Genomic DNA, 19,629 nt, shown 5'->3' with positions numbered 1-19,629 from the left:
GACCAGTAGGAGACTGCCTGATTGGAAACAGGCCCCAGCTGTTTGTGATGAGAACAGGCCCTGAGCAGTGGAGCCAGCAGTTTGCTGCAAGCAGCTGGAGAGAGAGCATCGCTGGGCTGGAGCTGCTGCTCACATAACATCTTGGAGGTACAGGACAGGAGCTATGGGGATGGAGGAGGCTCTTGGTCCTGGGGCATGACCTAAAACTACACCCTGCTGGGCCTGGATGGTCTGGTGGGACTGCCAGTGGTGGGGCAGTCCTCAGGAAATGTGACACATGTGCCTCCCCAGTGAAGGGCAAGTATGGAGCACCAGAAAGTCTCAGCCTCCACTGCCTTGCAGGTGATCCCATGGAGGAGAAAAGCTAGGGGAGCACACCCTGAGAACAAAGCAAGGTTTTCAGTATGGAGCCTGAGGCAGGGTCCAGGTCATGTGAAGGGGCCTGAGACAGGGCCCAGGTCCACAGTGAGGCCTGAGTCTTGTGAAGGAGCCAGGTGTGAGGCTCCGGGGGGGGGATTTTGAGCCCCAAGAAGGAGTTGGGTGTGAGGCTCCAGGGGCAAGGGGATTGAGGCCCAATGTCAGGCATGGGATGAGAGCCCAGTGCACCAAGTGGACCAAGAGGGTCCAGAGCCAGGCAGGGAGCCCTGAGTAGATGTGAATAGAGACCCCAGTAAGGGTGTTGTGATTGCAAGCCCCAATGTAAGGGTACAGGGATTGTGAGCGCCAGTGTGAGGGCACGGGAGTTCTCTTGCTGCTGCTTAGCCATGTGAATGAATGCAGCTCCCCGCCCACCCACGGCCCCATCCCATCTGCGCTGCTGTGTGCCCTGCCAATATGGGTCCCAGGCTGGTCTCCATAGAGGCCCCACCCACCCACTCCATCCAGCATCCCTGGCAATGGGTGTGGGCATACAGGCTGGGGTGTCCAGGCAGCCGGGCTCGGTCTGGCAGTGGCGGTGGAGTCTGGCAGTGGCAGCTGAAATCAGCCAGCGTTGCCAGGAAGCAAGTTCGGCTGCTGAACTGCCCCAGCCCGGCTGTGCATCTGGTGGTGGCAGGACCAGCCACACATGGCACAGCCCGGGCTGCCCCCCACACCTGGGCCAGACCAGGCTGAGGAGCCTGCTGCCAGCTGGATAAAATCCCTTGGCAGGCCAGATCCAGCCTGTGGGCTGTATTTTTGCTCACCCCTTCTCTAAAACCTCTGAATCCTGTTGAGGTGAATCCTGTCCCCTGGAGCTGTTGTCCCCACTAGGTTTGTAACATGCAGAGCAGGGCTGGGCAATTATTTTGGCTGGAGGGCTGCTTACCAAGTTTTGGAGAACTGTTGAGGGCCACAAGGGTAGCTGCACCCCTTGACAGGTGCCCTGGCCCCTGGTCACCATCTTGGGACTGGAAGTCCCACCCCCTAACCCCTGACCTTTGCAACCAGAAGTCCCTCCCCTTGCCCCCAGAAGTACTCCTTTCACCAAGGGGTGTGCCATCTCAGAACCAGAAAAATACCAAATTAGTCTAAAAATCAAATATATACTACAACATTCATTAATTTGATTTCGAAAACTTTTTTGTCCTGTTTTACTTGTGCCATCAGACATTACCAGGTGTGCCATGGGATCTTGGGGGGGCTTGGCTTTTGACAGGGCGGAGCTTCAGTGCCATGGGATGAAAAAGGTTGGGTAATGCTGTGCTAGGCAGAGGCTTCTGGTTGGGGGCTGGGGGAGGTGGGGTAGGGCTGGCCCAGTCTGCCTTGCTGCTTCAGTTGCTAGGTCTTGCTGCCAGCTCCCCCTGGGTCCTGCTGCTTTTGGCTCCTGTCATCTTTGACAGTCAGCCAGGGGCAGATAAATATTTATTTTCTAAATTTTTAGGGGCTCTGGGGACTGGATAGAATGGCCTGGCAGTCTGACTCCAGCCCGTGGGCCATATTTTGTCCACCTCTGATGTAGAGGGACTTTTTGGCTTAGTGAAGGCAAGGCTTGATCTTCCAGGCAAACAGGGTGGACATTACCTGCATTTCTAACATGAAAAGCAAGTGGCAGAAAAAGCCCCATTCAGGCCTTCTCTGTTTATCAGGAGCAGGGAAGGCACATGACCAGTTTATCTGGAAACAGCCAGTTTCCACATGAAGTTTTTCCTATCAGCTCTATTGTTCATCACTAGCTAAAGGAGGGGAGGGCACTCTGGTCCAGCCAGGAAGCTTCTTGTTGCTGAACCAACCTTTATTTCCAGCACCCTCCCTTGTGTATTTAGCTACCTGCCTGGGATTCTGCACCATCGGAGACCTGCTTGGGATCTGGCCCTTTTGACCATCCCAGCCTGCTCTGCATTATCTTAGCAAGGACCAAGAGTCAAGAGGTGTGGCCTGGCATAGACAGTAAAGGCAGCTTGGCAATAGAAGCTGCATTCCCAGGGTTTCCATGTGCTCAGTCTGTCACTGGGTCTGTAGCTATTAAATTACAGCATGAACAAGAAGGGGACGCATCCTGTGTGCTCTGCCAGCTGGGGACTCCAGACTAAATCATCAGTGGCAGGGGGGCTGGGATTATGATTCCAAGGGATACATAGCAGATTATAGGTAGGCTTTAAATAACACTGAAACTGATTGAGAACCAGAGCACCTGGGAGCCTGTCCATCCACAGTGCTGTCTCATTGCATGCACAGCAGTGAGAATAGGAAGACGGAAGCCCTGCTGTACAGTGGAAGATCTGGGAGCTTGGAGTGGGATGTGTGGGCCAAGGGTTTTCTACCTGTTGTGCCTGGAATCAACCTAGGGAATGAAAAATGCTTTTCCTGCTGGCACATGTGGAATATGTCTGTCCCCTGGGAAATGATCTCACCCAGCCTGCTTTGTTGGGGCAGCCCATGCCTCTTAGTACTTGGGAAGATGTAGGGTTGTTCCTAGGCTCTGCCTTGTCAGAAAAGAACAGATCAGAATTCTAGGCCCTTGTCTGTGTGGGGAAATAAGGAAAGGGCTGGAGTTGCTGTGATCTGGGGGTGGCTGCAGACTGTATCCAAAGCCTGTGCCATGGACAGCAAAAGTCATGATTTGGCCCATGATGGATGGGAGCAGCAGAGTCCACTTGTTCAATAAACTGCTCATCATCCTTTCTGAGCGTAAAACAGATCACCCAGGCCCTCCCCACAGGCCTGTTCTGGACTGACGGAGCACCTCACATGACCAGTGACCTGCCTGGTACTGCTGCAGTCCAACCAGGAAGTAAGAGCCAGTCCAGGAAGAGCCAGGCAGCATGCGGAACACTGCCAAGGCTATGGGCACTGCTGGGAAAAACCCAGCTGCACCAACAGAAAACAGTTGCAGTCATTTGGTGCAGACACTTGAATGGCAGCAAAACTGCCGTGACTGGGGGGGGGGGAGGGAGGCGGGGGGGAGAGTGTAACCCTGTTCCAGTCCAGGGTAGTTTCAGCCTGGGACAGCGCTGTTTGCCTATAATTGCCCTGGGGAAGTTACCTCTTGTCCCAACGATGCTGTTTGCACGGCATAGCCTGAGGTGAAGGATGTTCACTGAAATTGCCTTGCCATCTGCTGCATCCCTTGCTGGGAGGTATGTCTCTTTCAACTCCCCAGGAGTGAGAAGTCTAGTTAAACAAACTGTACCCCAAAAAAGATCAAGCTCTGGATGGTGTTCTTGCATAGGTGAGATCCATGGGATCCTGCTAGAAGGCTAAAGGGGAATGAGTAGCATACCTAACACTCCAGCATAAACTCCACAAGCTTTTCCCTTTCCCTCCCCCAGGCTGCCCAGAAGGCAAATGATTGCTGTTTGTTTCGGGATGAGATGAACTCATAAGGCTTCCCGTCCCTGTGGACCCAATGTTTTCCCATGTCATTCACTGGGCCCTTCCTGCACGGTGTTTCTGGGTGGGAACATTGTCCTTTGGGCATGCTGTGGGTGACATGAAAGGCAGGAAGCTGTAGGCCTCAGGGAGCCTTCCTGTTGGTAGGGGCTGTGAAGAGGATTCCTGTGTGCAACTGATGCTTGTAGGATGAGGCCTTCCTCTGCAGAGGTCATGGGGCTTTTCTGTGCTGGAAATGGGAAGTGGGTTAGTAACCATCAGGAGACATGGCTAAGCAGCCCCCCTGGTATGTCACCCTTTTGAGGGGAAAGTAACAGCAGCCTGAGTTGAATGAGAGCCACCATCTGCTTAGGGCCCATCTTGGCAAAAGCAGACTGGGCCAAGGCCTACAGGTGGCTGATCTTGAGGCTAAGGCTGCCAGGAGCTGGGAGGGCCCAAGTCCTCATCCTGGGTATGGTGCTACCCTCTGCCAGCACCCAGCCTGTTGGGGCTGCATGCCAATGAGATGGTATTTCTATCAGCCTGTCAGATGTCCAGACATGTTTTGAGCAACCTCAAGCAGAAGGTAATTATATTAAACGGATCAATGTTGGAGCAGCAGCAGGTTTCAAGTGGGGTTCCGCAGGGGTCTGTCCTAGGTCCGGCTCTATTTAACATATTTGTGATTTGGATGCCAGAACAGAGAATTCCCTGAGCAAATTTGCAGATGATGATAGACTGGGAACGGCTGCAAACACATTGGAGGATGGGTGTAGAACTCAGAAGAATCTTGATAGAGTAGAAAACTGGGTTAGAAACAACAGGTTGAAGTTCAGTGCTGATAAATGCAAGGTGTTACACCTAGGTAAGAATAATCAAAAGCACAAATACAGAATGTGAGCTAAGTGGATGGGTGGTAGTACTGCTGAGAAGGATCTTGGGGTTTTGGTAGATCACAGGCTCAACGTGAGTCTGTGGTATGATGCAGTTGCAAAAAAACATGAATGCAGCTTTGGGCTGCTTTAACAGGAGTATTAGACATGAGGTGCCAGTGGAGGGGTGGGCAAAACAGTAGATCCAGCCAGCAGCCAGACTCCATTTCCTAGCAGCCCCTGATCACATTGCTGCAGCTGGTTTCCATGGAGACCCCAGGAGTGGTGGAGCTGTGACAGTGTGGAGCCAGGGTTTCCATGGAGACTGGCCCCAGCAGTGCTGGTAGGATGTGTAGCTGGGCAGGGAGATGTTCCACTGTTGGAACTGGGATCATTCAGTGGTGACAGTATAGTCTGGAGTCAGGGCAGAGCTGTGATCCACTGCCCACACCTTCTGCCAGGGGTGTGTAGACAGCAGAACACAGCTCTGCCCCAGCTTTGGACCATGCTGTCACTACCCCAGAATCCTGGGCCTGGAGCAGTTCCCTACCCTGCCGCATGCCCTGCCCGTGCTGCTGGGGTTGGTCTTCATAGAAACCCTGGCCCTGCCCTGTCACAGCTTGGTGGCTCCTGGGGTTTCCATGGAAGCTGGTCTGCAGTGACATGGGCAGGGCTGCTGGGAAATGGAGTCTGCTGCAGGCCTGTGGGCCAGACTTTGCCCACCCCTGTGCTAGTGCCACTCTAATTGGTTCTACTTAGATCTGTCTCATCTAAAGTGTTGTGTACAATTCTGGGCTCTGCATTTTAAAAAAATGCAGAGAAGTAAGAGAGGTTTCAAAAGCAGGTGACAAAATGTTTGAAGGGTTTGAAAGCCATACAAGGGGTATCTAGCTTGTAGAAAAAGATGATTAAGAGGGGACATGATACCAGTCTTCAAATATCTGAAAAGCTGCCATAAAGAAGGAGAGGACCTTTTCTCTCTTGTTGTAGAGAATAGGACACACAGTAATGGCTTTAAATAGCAGCAGGTAAATTTAGATTGGATATCAGGAAAAAATTCCGTACTGTTAGGACAGGTAGGCAGTGGAACAGACGGCCTAGGGAAAGTATTGAATCTCCTTCATTGGAGTTTTTCAAGAAGAAGTTAAATAAGCATTGGTCAGGGATGATTTAGGAGTAGATATGCTTGGAGTGGGTTGTGAAGAACACTGGTTAGAAGCCAAGGAGATTCCCTCTCTTTCCTGGTCTAAGACCTCCCAGAGTATTGCTCAGAGACTAAGAGCTCTGCAGCCCAGAACAGGTGGAAGTTGGAAAGGACCATATTCAGCAGCAGGAAAATGTAGCCAAGCTTCATAACCAAGCTGGTTGGGGAAGATTAGAGGAATTGAGATACATTTATGGAGGGGATAGAAGGGTACAAAAGGGAGTTGTGGTGCTACAGTCAGTGTGTGTTGTGTGGAGCAGGGCTGGGGTTAAATCGGGGGCAGGCGAAATATGGCCTGCGGACCAGCTGTGGCCCATGAGGCACTTTCATCTGGCCTGTGGCACCCACCAATGAAATGTATGCTGCCCAGACCTATTGCCCACAAAGGTGGGAGTGAGGTGCCCCTGACATACGCTATTGTATCTCCCACCCTCATGGGTGGAAGGGCCTGGCCCGGCCAGCACATAGCTTCCGGACAGGGCTGCTACCACCACTGCTGCAGCCACCAGGGGACCTGTTCAGCAACCCTGGCATTCCACTTGCTCTGGGCAGCAAGTAGGGAAGCTGTGGGGGTGGGAGTGGGGGCAGGAGCTGCAGCTAAGCAGGGGCAGGAAGCACAGGGCTGGTGGCAGCGTGGAGCCTGTGCCCAAGGGGGTGGCAGTGGCACAGAGCTCAGGTAGGCAGGGTGTTGGTGTAAAGGAGGGTGGGAGTGTGGGGACTCCATCCACACTCCCCCCCCCCCCCCCCCCAAATGGCAGAGTGGGCCCTATGCATGCACACAGATTTCTAGGCCTTCTACCAGTCCTATGACACAGCTGCACAGATTCAGTTTGTGGGCTGTAATTTTGACAACCGTGGACTATGTGCCTATCTAACACTAAGCAGCTGCTCCTGAGCAGCTCAGGGCTAGGTGATCTTTGCTTGGGGTTGGTCTTTCTTCAGCACTTGTGCCCGCCATGTGTCACCTCCTAAGGGAAGCCCCCGATACTCGACTGCCACATCTTGCTCTTAAGTTCAAATGTAAGAGACTCCTGTCTGACTTGGACTTGCTTGGAGGTATTGCATATGGATGTCCTTGGAGCTCAGCCTCCCCTACACCCCTCCCATGCATCAACCTGATGGTCTCAGTTAGCAGCATTCTCGGATACCAGTGTGTATCGTCACCCTGATACGCCCTCTAGTGGATTTTGGCAAATATAGCGTCTGCGAGCATGCTGGCTTCTGACCCTTCAGTCTTCCTGCTGTGTCCACCTATAAAATGCTCAGAAGATGCGGGAGACTAATCCTCTTTACGACCACTTTTCTTGGATTGGGCAGGCTAGCCAGCCCAACCAACCCTGTCTTCCACCCCAGAGTCCCTGAGGGCTCCTGGTCTTCCATGGGGGATATCAGTTGGTCCCCCGGGAGGGATATCAATTGAATGTGGCTTCAGTCTCTGGCCCCAGGAGCAATGCAAGAGTTGTTAGAAACAAAATTAAAAAAAAGAACCAGGGAGGCAGTGTTCTCTCCTGCCTACTCGCATGTCCTTGCATGTCACTGTGCCGTCAGTCCCTCAGTGTCCTTCCCTAGTCCAGTGTGGATGTCACTCCTCAGGGAGGTGGGCTCCTCTTCAGGACTGTCCTGGGTTTGTAGAACGACTGGGTATGCCAGCCAGGAGTGCACAGCTGCATTGTAGCTGTTGTGCCCCGTCTTCTCCCTGGCAGCTGGCTTTTGTAGCTGACTGCTGGTGCTGACTTGATGACGTCATCTTCTCATGTTGACCCAGCTGCACTGATAAGCAGCTGATGAGCCATGCGGGATGCTCCACCTGCGGTTCCCTGCTTCTTGCTGCCATGCCTGTACCAGGTAAATCTTCCTGGGCCACGGGGCTCTTGGGGCTGTTTCCCTGGGTCCATGAGGTTTTCCTGCTGCCTCTCTGCCCCTGGGAAAGGGGTCTCTGTCCCCTCGGGCTCGTTGTCCTGCAACAGACTAGATGGGTCCTTCCAGCTCTGCTTTTCTATGTGTCTGTGACTCACCAAAGTGCTGATAGGGTTGATCTGCATGAGCCCAGGCCTAGTTGCAAGATCCTGCCCTCTCTAATTCTGCATCTGGCCCCTGCAGGTCCCAGTCTGAAAACGGCAGTGGGGCCCTGCCACGTAGGACCTTTCCCCCCCTTGTCAGCCTAGCAGGAGCCTTGCCCTCCACTACAGTTCCCTTTTCCTATTGAGGGTTTTTTTTTCCCACTGGAACCTGCTGCCTTACCCCTCATGGTTGGCTTACTCCAGATTTGTCCTGTGCTCCCTGAGCCTGCTGTCACTACAGGTAGATACGTTATGTCAGGGGCTGGTGGGGACTATCTCATGCACGAGGCCTTGCAATAGGTGCCTGATGTAAGGCAAGCCACTCAGCATGAAGGGTGTCCTCTGGACTATTGGGAGGGCATTGGTGACTTAGAGCTCTCTGGCTCAGGTCTGATTCGCTATCAGGTTCCTAATGCTTCTTATCTCTGCTTTAACTCTTGTCCCTGGCAATGTGTTCCTTCCTGCTCTAAATGCTAGTACTGGCACTTACTGGTGATTTAGGGCCCCAAGAGACTGCTCCTGCATGCTGTGCCTCACCCAAAGTCTGCTGCTTCTCAGCATAACTGGTGCATGCATGCTGAGGGGCTGCTGGCCATGCCTCCCAGGGCCAGAGCACCTGTGTTCTTGAGCAGTGGTCCCTTATTCTTAGCATGGGGCTCTGCTTTGCCTTCTGTTACTCAGCAGGTGTGTAGTGCCTTGTAGCTGGAGCCTGGGGGATTCTGCAGGCACTGCTAGCCATTCTCCTGAGCCTTCGTGCAGCAGTAGTAGCAAGGAACGGGGTATCCTGTTGTTGGTGGGACCTGGTGGCAGGAGCCCTAAGTATCTTGCCAGAGGACCAACACATCTTCAGTGACAGCTCTTGTCAGTGGTGTATGTCGCACATTACAGCTGTGGCTCACTGAAACAGTCTTTCTGGGAGTTCCACAGGCCATGCAGGACCAGGATCTCCTACTGATTTATTAAGTGGAACTACAGGAGCAACTCTGACCCCTCAACCCCTTGAAGTTTGTTGGGATCAGCCACTCCATATGCTCAGCCAGCAGATAAAGGCAAAGTCTCCAGGACAGCTGTTTCCATCTGGCAGGGGTGCTGGTTTTATCATGTGCCTAGAACAGTATTTTTACCTTCTCCCTCCTACTGCTCTCACTTCAGTTCTGTATTATCCCAGAGTGTGTGGAATAATTACACTGTGAGACAGCATCACAAGGTAGACAGCAGGCTTCAAAAAAGCAGACTTTAACAGACTCAGGGTGCATCTACACATGCACAATTACCAAAAATTACTGCATAGTACAGATGCAGTAATGCATGATGCAGGTAGAAAATTTACACCTAATTAATTACCTCACCATAAGACATGTGTAGACACCTTACTGCACAGTAACACGGTGTGCGTGGACTGATTTGGAAGTAACTTTACTCCCAAGTTGGTGCACATATAATCGTACTGCGCTGTAACTAGAAGTGCACCGATACACTGGGTCACATTGGATTGGCTCCGATATAAGGAAAATTGAGAGTATAGGCAATCGGCTTTTTTTGGTTGATGTGGCTGATAAATGTCCTGTGCATTGGAGAGCAGCCAGGTCTGTCTGGTAAGTCTGTTGTGAGGGATGGGGTGTGGGGGAAGGGATGGGGCATGGAGTGGGAAGTTCAAGGCCCTGTGGTGAGGCAGGGGCAGGTGCTGCCCAACTGGGCAGGAGGGGGGCAGGGCACAGAATGGAGCCGTGAGTGGCTTGTCTGGAGGGTGCAGGTGGGCGGGGAGCTGGGCAGCTCCCACTGCTACATGCACCCTGGGAGGGCACAGGGGGCATGTGCCCCCAGATTTGCATGTGGGGTGAAGGTGGGATGCCACTGTGGGCTCAGGCTGGGGACGGTGCTGGGCTCTTCCCAACAGGGGGCTAGGCCAGGGCTGCACTCAGAGCAGATAGCGGCAATGCTGGGAGTCAGGGTTGCGGGGGCTATGGAGAATTTTGGGGGTGGCAGGAGGTTGCAGCCCACCCCAGCCCCCTTCCGAGCGCTGCCACCGCCTGCCCTGAGCACAGCCTGGCCCAACCTCCTCTGGGAAGAGCCCAGCGCCGCCCAGCCCACAGCAGCAGCCCACCCTCACCCCACATGCAGATCTGGGGGCGCATGCCCCCATGCCCTCTCAAGGTGCGTGCAGTGGTGAGAGCAACCTCTCCCCTGTGCCCCGAGACAAGTCGTTCACAGCTCTGTCCCACACTCTTTCCCCCTCCCCCCAAGCTGGGCAGACCCTGCCCCAGTTCCAGTCCCACTCCCACTCCTTCCCTCACAAATAGGCCATTGGTATCAGCCCGAAAAAATTCTATCAGTGCACCCCTAGCTGTAACACCTATACATATAGACACCCATCGAAAAAACACTTACTGTGCAGTGACTTACTGCACAGTAAATGCACGTGTAGAAATGGCCTCAAGGAACTTGTGGGCAGAATCCTATAGGAGGTAGGTCTGCTGTGGCTGTAGGGAACAGGACGAGGAGTAATGGTTGTGAAGAAATCCCCTCCCCTTCTTTCTTCCCCTCACTTGGATCAGCCCAGGTGACCCTTCTCTCTCTCTGCTTTCTTTTTGGTTCATGCTGGTCAGTCAGGTGACCTGGCCAGCTAAAATTCCTAGGGGGAATGGGGAGGGCTCTCTTCTTTCTGGCATGCATTTTGAAAGCTGCAAGTAAATGCCCCGTGCATGGTGATTTTCTGTAAGTAAAAACCTGGAAACTAGCCAGGAGCTGGGAGTTATGTCTAGGCCAGTCGAGTCTTAAAAGGGTCATTATACCCAGATTGTATAAGACTCTAGTTCAGTGGTGGGCAAAATATGGCCCGTGGGGTGGATCCAGCCTGCCAGGCCATTCTATCTGGCCGGCAGAGTGCCTAAAAATTTAGAAAATATTTATCTGCTCCTGACTGCCTGTCAAAGTTGACAGGAGCCAGGGGCAGTAGGACCCAGGGGGAGCCGTCAGCAGGACACAGCAGCCCAGCCCTGCCTTACCCCCAGACATTTCCCTGCCTTCCTGCCCCTGCACGGCTCCAGCACCATATAGCTCCTGGCTGCACCCCTGGACCGCGGGAGTGCAGGTCCGTGCTGGTACAGAGGGGTGTAGCGGGGGGGAGGGACTTTGTGTGTGTGTGTGCATGCGTGTGTGCGCGCGCATATAGGGAGGGAAGGACGGGGGGGGGCAACTGTGTGTGTGTTCGTAGGGTGGGTCCCCCATACACACCCTACCATTCACATGCACCCACAACCCCCTCATGTACCCCAGCCACCTTCCCCCCATACCTACCCACACCCCACATATCCACACACGCACCCACATGCACCTTCACCCCACCTCCACACCTATCTACCCCCCCAAGACCCCCATGCACACACTCACAACCTCCCTCACACCCCACATACCCACACATACACAGCCCCCCACAAACCTATACCCACCCCCCTCAGAATATATAAGAGCAAGACTTCATTTTAAGCTATTATATACAATCACCTCTATGTATATTAAACACATGTAAACCAGGAGAAAAATATTTTTTGAAATCAAATTAATGAATGTTGTTGTAGATGTTCGCATTTTAAAATATAATTTGGTATTTTTCTGGTTCCGAGACAACAAAATCCCTTGTTGAAAAGAGTACTACCAGGAGCAAGGGGAGGGACTTTTGGTGGCTAAGGTTAGGGGACCCAACTTCCAGTCACAAGGTGGCGACCAGGGGGCGGGGCACCTGTCAAGGAGCAGGGCTACCCATGTGGCCCTTGACAGCTTGCCAAAACTTAGTAAACAGACCTCCGCACAAAATAATTGCTTGCCCCTGCTCTAGTTGCTTTTATTTGCTCAAAGTCTATTCTAACTTCCTCATTCTACCCCCCTCCCCCTGCCCAATCAATAGTGGCCCCGAGAGTGAGCCAGAGAGAGAGCATAAGCTTAGGAAGGAGTAGGTACTAGGAGAGAAGGTCTTGTGCCCGGGGTGCAGTAGGAGGGTCCAGTGCCCAGGGGGGACTAGGGTGTGTTGAGGGAAGCTCCAGTGCCTGCGGCAGGGTGGATTTGAATTAAATCAATAGAGGTGCACCAATACATCAGTCAGATATAAGATTGGCATGATTATAAAGAAAATTGACTATATCAGAAATTGGCCTGATTTGGCCAATAAATGCCTGCGCATACACACAGCCACAGCACATCATGTAGGCAACGAGGGTCATAGCCCAGCAGCTTGCAGAGGTGCATGCAGCTGGTAAGTCTGTTGTGGTGGAAGGGGAGGGGGGATGGGGAAGGAAAGGGGAATGGGGGGAGATCAAGGCCCCTGCGGCGAGGGAGGGAGTGGGGCTGGGGCTGGGACAGGCGCTGCCCAGCTGGGGTGGGGCACAGGACAAGCTGTGGCTCATTCGGGGGGCGTGGCGGGTGTGTGGCCCCAGATCTGCGCGGGGCACTGATGAGGTGGGCTGCTGCTGCATGGGGCTCTTCCTGGCGCATTGGCGAAGTCGGGGGTTGGGCCAGGGCTGTGTTCAGGGTGGCTTGCAGTGGTGCTGGGAGAGAGGGCTATAGTAGGGCTAAGGTGAATTTTGGGGTGGCTGCAGCCACCCCAGGAGCCCCCTCCCCTTCCCCCTCCCCCAGTGTCGCTGCCACCCACCCCGAGCGCAGCCTGGCCCAGGCCCCACTGAGAAGAGCCCAGCCCAGCACAGCCCTGGCCCCAGCCCACAGCTGCAGCCAGCCCCACCCTGTCCCACCCCACCCCACCCCACACAGATTGGGGGGCACACACTACCCTCATGCCCTCCCGGGGTGCACTCAGTGGCAAGAGCTGCTCCACCCTCACCCCCTGGATGAACCGCGGCTTTGTCTAGCACCCTGCCCCGTTCCGGCTGGACAGCTCTTGCCCCAGCCCCACTCCCCGTCACCACAGGGGCCTTGATCTGTCCTCTCCTTCCCTTCCGCCCCTTTCCTTCCACAACAACAGACTTACCAGCTGGGTGCAGCTCTTCAAGCTACAGGGCTGCGTATCGGAAGTTGCCCGGGACAGCAGGGAGGCTGTTAGGAAGGCCAAGGCTGAGATGGAGCTATGGCAAGTGACCAGAATTAAGGATAATAAAAAGTCCTTTTTCAAATACATAGGAAGTAAGAAGAAGGCACCAGGTAACGTGGGGCCCCTACAGGATAGGCTTAACAATCTGGTGACTGTGGCAAATGAAAAAGCTGACGTCTTTAACAAATTCTTTGCCTCCATATTCTTGAACAGGGACTGAGACATTTTCCCCCACTAGAATTGCGGAGAGACTCACGGGAGGTACCGCCATGCCTAGGGTCAACGACGACCTAATTAGGGAACATTTAGAGGGGCTGGATGTGTTTAAATTAGTAGGTCCAGATGCTTTTCACCTGAGGGTGCTGATGGAATTTGCGGGGGTCATAGCGGGGTCCCTGGCTCAGCTCTATGAGCGCTCGTGGGGCACTGGCCAGGTACCAGAGGATTGGAAAAGGGCCAGTGTGGCTCCCATTTACAAGATGGGGAGAAAGGAGGACCCCAGCAATTATAGGCCAGTCAGTCTTACCTTGGTCCTTGGGAAGACCTTTGAGAAAACTATCAAGAAACACATCTGCAAGGGCCCATCAGGGGAGGTAATGCTCAGGGGCAACCAACGTGGGTTCATTGAGGGCAGGTCCTGCCTGACTAACCTGGTTTCTTTTTATGATCAGGTCACAAAATCCCTGGATGAGGGTGTTGGGGTGGATGTTGTCTTTCTGGACTTTAAGAAGGCATTTGACATGGTTTCCCACCACATTTTCTTTAAAAAACTAGGTGACTGCGGCATTGATGCTTGCACAGTCAGATGGGTGGCAAATTGGCTAGATGGTTGCACCCAGAGAGTGGTGGTGGATGGGTCATTTTTGACCTGGAGGGATGTGGGCAGTGGAGTCCCCCAGGACTCGGTCCTGGGGCCTGTACTTTTCAATATCTTTATCAGCGATCTGGATATGGGTGTGGAAAGCACGCTGTCCAAATTTGCTGACGACATCAAGATGTGGGACAAGGTGGGCATGCTGGAGGGGAGGGACAGAATCCAGCTCAATCTAGACAAATTACAGAGGTGGGCAGATGAGAATGGGATGGGATTCAACACAGACAAGTACAAGGTGCTGCATCTAGGGAGAAGGATCCACAAACACACCTATAGGCTGGGGAACACACCTCTTGTCAAAACAGTGGTAGAAAGGGATCTTGGAGTTGCTATTGACTCCAGGACGAACGTGAGCCGCCAATGCAAGGAAGCGGTCAGTAAGGCTAACCGCGCCTTTTTGTGCATCTACAAATGCATCACAAGCAGGTCCAGGGAGGTGATCCTTCCCCTCTATGCGGCACTGGTCAGGCTGCAGTTGGAGTACTGTGTCCAGTTCTGGGCACTGCACTTCAAGAGGGATGTGGCTAGCATTGAGAGGGTCCAGAGGGGGGTCACTCTCATGGTCATAGGACAGCAGGGCAGGCCCTATGAAGAGAGGCTAAAGGGCCTGAACCTATTCAGCCTCCACAAAAGAAGGCTGAGAGGGGATCTGGTGGCCGTTTACAAACTGACCAGCGGGGACCAGCAGGAATTGAGGGAGACTCTGTTCCCCCGGGCACCACCTGGGTTTACTACGGATAACGGCCACAGATTGTTAGAGAGAAGGCTCAGGCTGGACATCAGGAGACATTATTTTACAGTTAGGGCTGCCAGGCTCTGGAATGGGCTCCCAAGTGAGGTGGTGCTCTCTCCTACCTTGGGGATCTTCAAGAGGAGGCTGGACAGATATTTGGCTGGGGTTATATGATCCTGGCACCTGTTCCTGCCTGGGGCAGGGGGTCGGACCTGATGATCTGTTTAGGTCCCTTCCGACCCCAAGTACTATGATACTAGGAAGTCGGATCAGTATCGGCTGATATGCCTTCTTAAAAATTGACTATTGGTATCAGCCCAAAAAATCTCTATAGGTGCACCCCTACAAATGAATTTAAATAATGATTTAAATTGCTGGTCAGGAAGCCTCGGTTTAATCATTGTTTTCTACAAAAAGTGCATTCTTGTTGTATGATATCTTTTATTCATTAACTTCTTGAAACTTTGCACTTTTAGAGAAGGGTAAGGGCTTGAATCTGTACACAAACTTTCGAGAGACAAATAGGTGGGTAATCAGGTCTATTATTTCTCATCTGCATATAGTGCTGTTAACAAGGATGTTCTCTCTGGAGACAACTGAGAACTGACGCCCAGGAAAAAGCCAACCTATTAAATTGGTACTTTGCATCAGTCTTTCATCAGTCCCATGGGACGCCCATGCCCGCTACGGGACAGGGAGGTCCGGGTGGGGGAGATCCCCTGCCCTCCATCAATGCTGACCTCGTAAGGGAACACCTTGAGAGGCTGGATACCTTCAAGTCAGCCGGCCCTGACAGTCTACACCCCAGGGTACTCAAGGAGCTGGTGAGCATCATAGCCCAGCCTCTGGCACAGATCTTCGAGAGCTCCTGGCACTCTGGTGTAGTGCCCAAAGACTAGAAGAAGGCCAATGTGGTGCCTATCTTCAAGAAAGGAAGGAAAGTGGATCTGGCAAACTATAGGCCCATCAGCCTGACTTCTATCCCGGGAAAGATCTTAGAAAAGTTTATTAAAGAGACCATTCTTAAGGGACTGGCCAACACCAACATCCTGAGGGATAGCCAGCACGGGTTTGTTGCGGGTAGGTCTTGCTTGACCAATCTCATTTCCTTTTATGACCAGGTGACCTATCACCTGGACAAGGGAGAAGAGATTGATGTCATATATCTTGACTTCAAAAAAGCCTTTGATCTAGTATCCCATGATCACTCCTTGGTGAAACTGGCCAACTGTGGCCTTGGGTCCACCACGATCCTCTGGCAGGGAAATTGGCTCTGTGGTCGGACCCAGAGGGTAGTAATTGACGGAAGTCAATCGTCATGGTGCCCTGTGACCAGTGGGGTCCCCCAAGGCTCTGTCCTTGGACCCATACTGTTCAACATCTTCATTAATGATGTGGACATTGGAGTCAGAAGCAGACTGGACAAGTTCACTGATGACACCAAACTTTGGGGCAAAGCATCCACACCTGAACACAGGAGAGTGATCCAGGCTGACCTGGACAGGCTCAGCAAATGGGCGGATGAGAACCTGATGCTGTTTAACACTAAAAAATGGAAGGTTCTCCACCTTGGGAGGAAAAACCTGCAACATCCTTATAGGCTCAGCAGTGCTACGCTGGCTAGTACTACAGAAGAAGGAGGCTTGGGGGTCATCATTGACCACAAGATGAACATGTGCCTGCAATGCGATGCTGTGGCTAGTAAAGTGAGCAAAACGCTGGCTTGCATCTATAGATGCTTCTCAAGCAGATCCCGGGACGTCATTCTCCCCTTGTACTCGGCCTTGGTGAGGCCACAGCTAAAGTACTGTGTCCAGTTTTGGGCCCCACAATTCAAAAAGGATGAGGAGAAGCTTGAGAGAGTGCAGAGGATGGCCACGCGCATGATCAGAGGTCAAGAAAACAGACCTTACGATGACAGGCTGAGAGCTATGGGGCTCTTATCCTGGAAAAGTGCAGGCTCAAGGGTGATCTGATGGCCACCTATAAGCTTATCGGGGTGACCACTGGGATCTGGGGGAACGTTTGTTCACCAGAGCCCCCCAACGGATGACTAGGTCAAACGGTTATAAACTCCTGCAAGACCGGCAGCACACTTATAAGATGGGAAACTCCCTTCTTGAGAGAACGGAGGCAGAAAGGGATCTTGGAGTCATTATTGACTCCAAGATGAACATGGGCTGACAATGTGAGGTCACGGTCGGCAGGGCTAACCGGACCCTATCGTGCATCCACAGGTGCATCTCAAGTAGGACCAAGGAGGTGATCCTCCCTCTCTACACGAGACTGGTTAGGCCACAGCTGGAGTACTGCGTCCAGTTCTGGGCACCCCACTTCAAGCGGGATGTGGACAACATAGGGAGGGCCAGAGGAGGGCCACCCGCATGATCCGGGGACAGCAGGGCAGACCCTACAATGAGAGGCTACGGGACCTGAGCCTGTTCAGCCTTCACAAGAGAAGGCTGAGGTGGGACTTTGTGACCATCTATAAACTCACTAGGGGGGACCAGAAGGGGTTGGGGGAGACCTTGTTTCCTCTAGCGCCCCCCGGGATAACAAGGAATAACGGCCACAAGTTGTTGGAGAATAGGTTCAGATTAGACATCCGTAGGAACTACTTCACAGTTAGGGCAGCTAGGATCTGGAACCGACTTCCAAGGGAAGTGGTGCTGGCTCCTACCCTGCGGGTCTTTAACAAGCGGCTCGATGCCTACCTGGCTGGGGTCGTTTGAGCCCAGTTTCCCTCCTGCCCAGGCAGGGGGTCGGACTTGAAGATCTACAACGTCCCTTCCGACCCTACTTCTATGATTCTATGAAGACCATTTCAGGCTGGACATATGGAACAATTTCTTTACTGTCCAAGCCCCCAAGGTCTGGAATAGCCTGCCATCGGAGGTGGTTCAAGCACCTACATTGAACACCTTCAAGAGCAAACTGGATGCTTATCTTGCTGGGATCCTATACCCCAGCTGACTTCCTGCCTTTTGGGCAGGGGGCTGGACTCAATGATCTTCTGAGGTCCCTTCCAGTGCTAATGTCTAAGAAATCTATGAAACTCTCCCTATGCCTGAAGAAGGGTGTTTGTGCCCGAAAGCTTGCAAAAAACAATTTTCCCAACTATTTAGTTGGTCTAATAAAAGATATCGCATCTACCTAAAGAACCTTGTCTGCCCATGATCTTTGGAGAGACAAATCCACAGTTTGAGAACTGAAACTAAGCATCACAGAGATGCTTAATGGAATCTTCTAGGCTGAGCACTGAGTCCCATTGGATAGAGTGGTTTTCTTTAATTTTTCTAATCAGTAGAGAAGTCCCTGGGAATCCCATAAGATTGAGCCCCTAATACAGTCCATGGCCTGTTGTGACCTATTTATAAAACTTCTAAAAAGGTTACATGAATATATTGTCTCAATAGTATATAATTAGAAGTTATAATCCCTATTCCATGATGATATCTTTGAGCTTTAACGTATCTTAAATTAAAACTTTTAATATGTTTATTTTTTAAAAGAACATCTTATTTTTTTTGTTAAAAATACAATTAAATCAAAACCATCTGATTTAAATTAAAAAAACGTGTTTTTTAATTAAAAAAAAAAGTTTTTATTTTTATTTACCCTGGCCTGCGGCCTGTCAAAGGGCAGAGTTGCATTAGCAGATCATCTGTGAGGCATGGGAGTGGATATTGGGGAGGATGGAGCCCGCAAAACTAGCCCTTAAGGCAGTGACCCATGAGCACCTGTGATCTGAAGAGTAAGATCAGGCTTGGAAAGCCCTGGGACATCCTCCCTGTTATAAGAAATTAATAACATCAAGGTGAGTGAAGGAGAGAGGGCCTGAGTGGCCCCCAAGGGCAGCGTGACCGCCTCTGGGATGGCATTTGCTGCAGGGCCCAGAAACACTTATTTCAGTGATTGCCCAGGGTAACCACAGCATAAGAAATGTGCCAACTGCTGGCCATGTGTCCACACAGCCATGATGTGTCTTGGTACAGTGCCGTTTAGAGGCTGTTCTTGGAGAATCCATTCTGTGTTGGGGGCTGTTGCTGCTTTCTCAATAGACCTGCCAGGGCCTTGCCTCAGGCTGGGTCCCTGTGCCAGGCCAAAGAGCACTGTCTGGACTTCAGCTGGGCTGTCTCTCTAGAATGTCCCTTCTTACCAGACTGGCAGATAGCTCAGGAGTGTCATGGCACTGACCTGTCACTGTAACTCCCTGTCATCTGAGATGTGGGCAGCTCAGTAGCCTGCTCATCCCTGGGAATGCAACAGCTTTTTTTTTTTTGCTTTTTTTTTAAATTTTATTAGAAAACAAACACAGCCAGATGTTTTAAAAATGACCCCAACAGGGGCCTCACAGAGGAAGTTACAACAAACAGACAACTGTCAGAGATTACATAGTACAACCACGATAACCAAAATCACGTACCACTTAAACTTGTGCAAGAGCCAGAATTGGACGACGAGACACTCGTAATATCCCAGCAACAAAAGAACGTGTTTCTTTACATACAACTTCAGTCATATGGTACAAATGCCAAAAACAAAATGTGAGGCGCAGTAACCCCTCCCCTCCCTATCCCACACATAAAAGCCCTCACCCACCCACTCCTGCACAGTGTGCCTTACCTCAGCTTAACCAATACCTACCTGGGGCTGGAACAACCCCCTGCAGTCCAGCCCTTGCCACAACCTCATATCCCCTTCTTCCCTCTTGTCCCCATCCCTGCCTCTATAAAACTTCAGCTTGTGGGTCCCTAACTGCAAGCACTCCAACATGGAAAAGCACAACCCCATTAGTGCTAACAGCAGTGCACTTTCCATAGTATTACTTTCATACACGTGGTCAACACCCTCACCCCCCACGTCCCATCTGTTCCCTGGGAATGCAACAACTCTTCTTCACCATGTCTTGGGCTAGGCTGCAGGGGATGCTGGAGCAGTCTGCGATTTATTTATTTTTGCCTGCCTGAGGGCCACTTGTGACCGTGGCTGCTGAGACATGGGGAGCTCAGGCTGGCACTTATCCCCTGGGCAGCCTGGGTATCTGCTCACAGTGACT

General features: G+C 52.1%; 1 protein-coding gene across 1 annotated transcript in view; it reads left to right on the top strand.

Annotated features, from left to right (window-relative positions):
- ARHGDIG (Rho GDP dissociation inhibitor gamma) overlaps positions 1 to 19,629 on the top strand; it is a 47,135-nt gene that overhangs the window by 24,026 nt on the left and 3,480 nt on the right. The window lies entirely within an intron of this gene.

This window comes from Alligator mississippiensis, chromosome 13 (genome assembly GCF_030867095.1).
Source record: "Alligator mississippiensis isolate rAllMis1 chromosome 13, rAllMis1, whole genome shotgun sequence".
NCBI classification, from domain to species: Eukaryota; Metazoa; Chordata; order Crocodylia; family Alligatoridae; genus Alligator; species Alligator mississippiensis.
The sequence above is the reverse complement of the archived record's forward strand: the minus strand, read 5'-3'. Positions and strand labels throughout refer to the sequence as shown.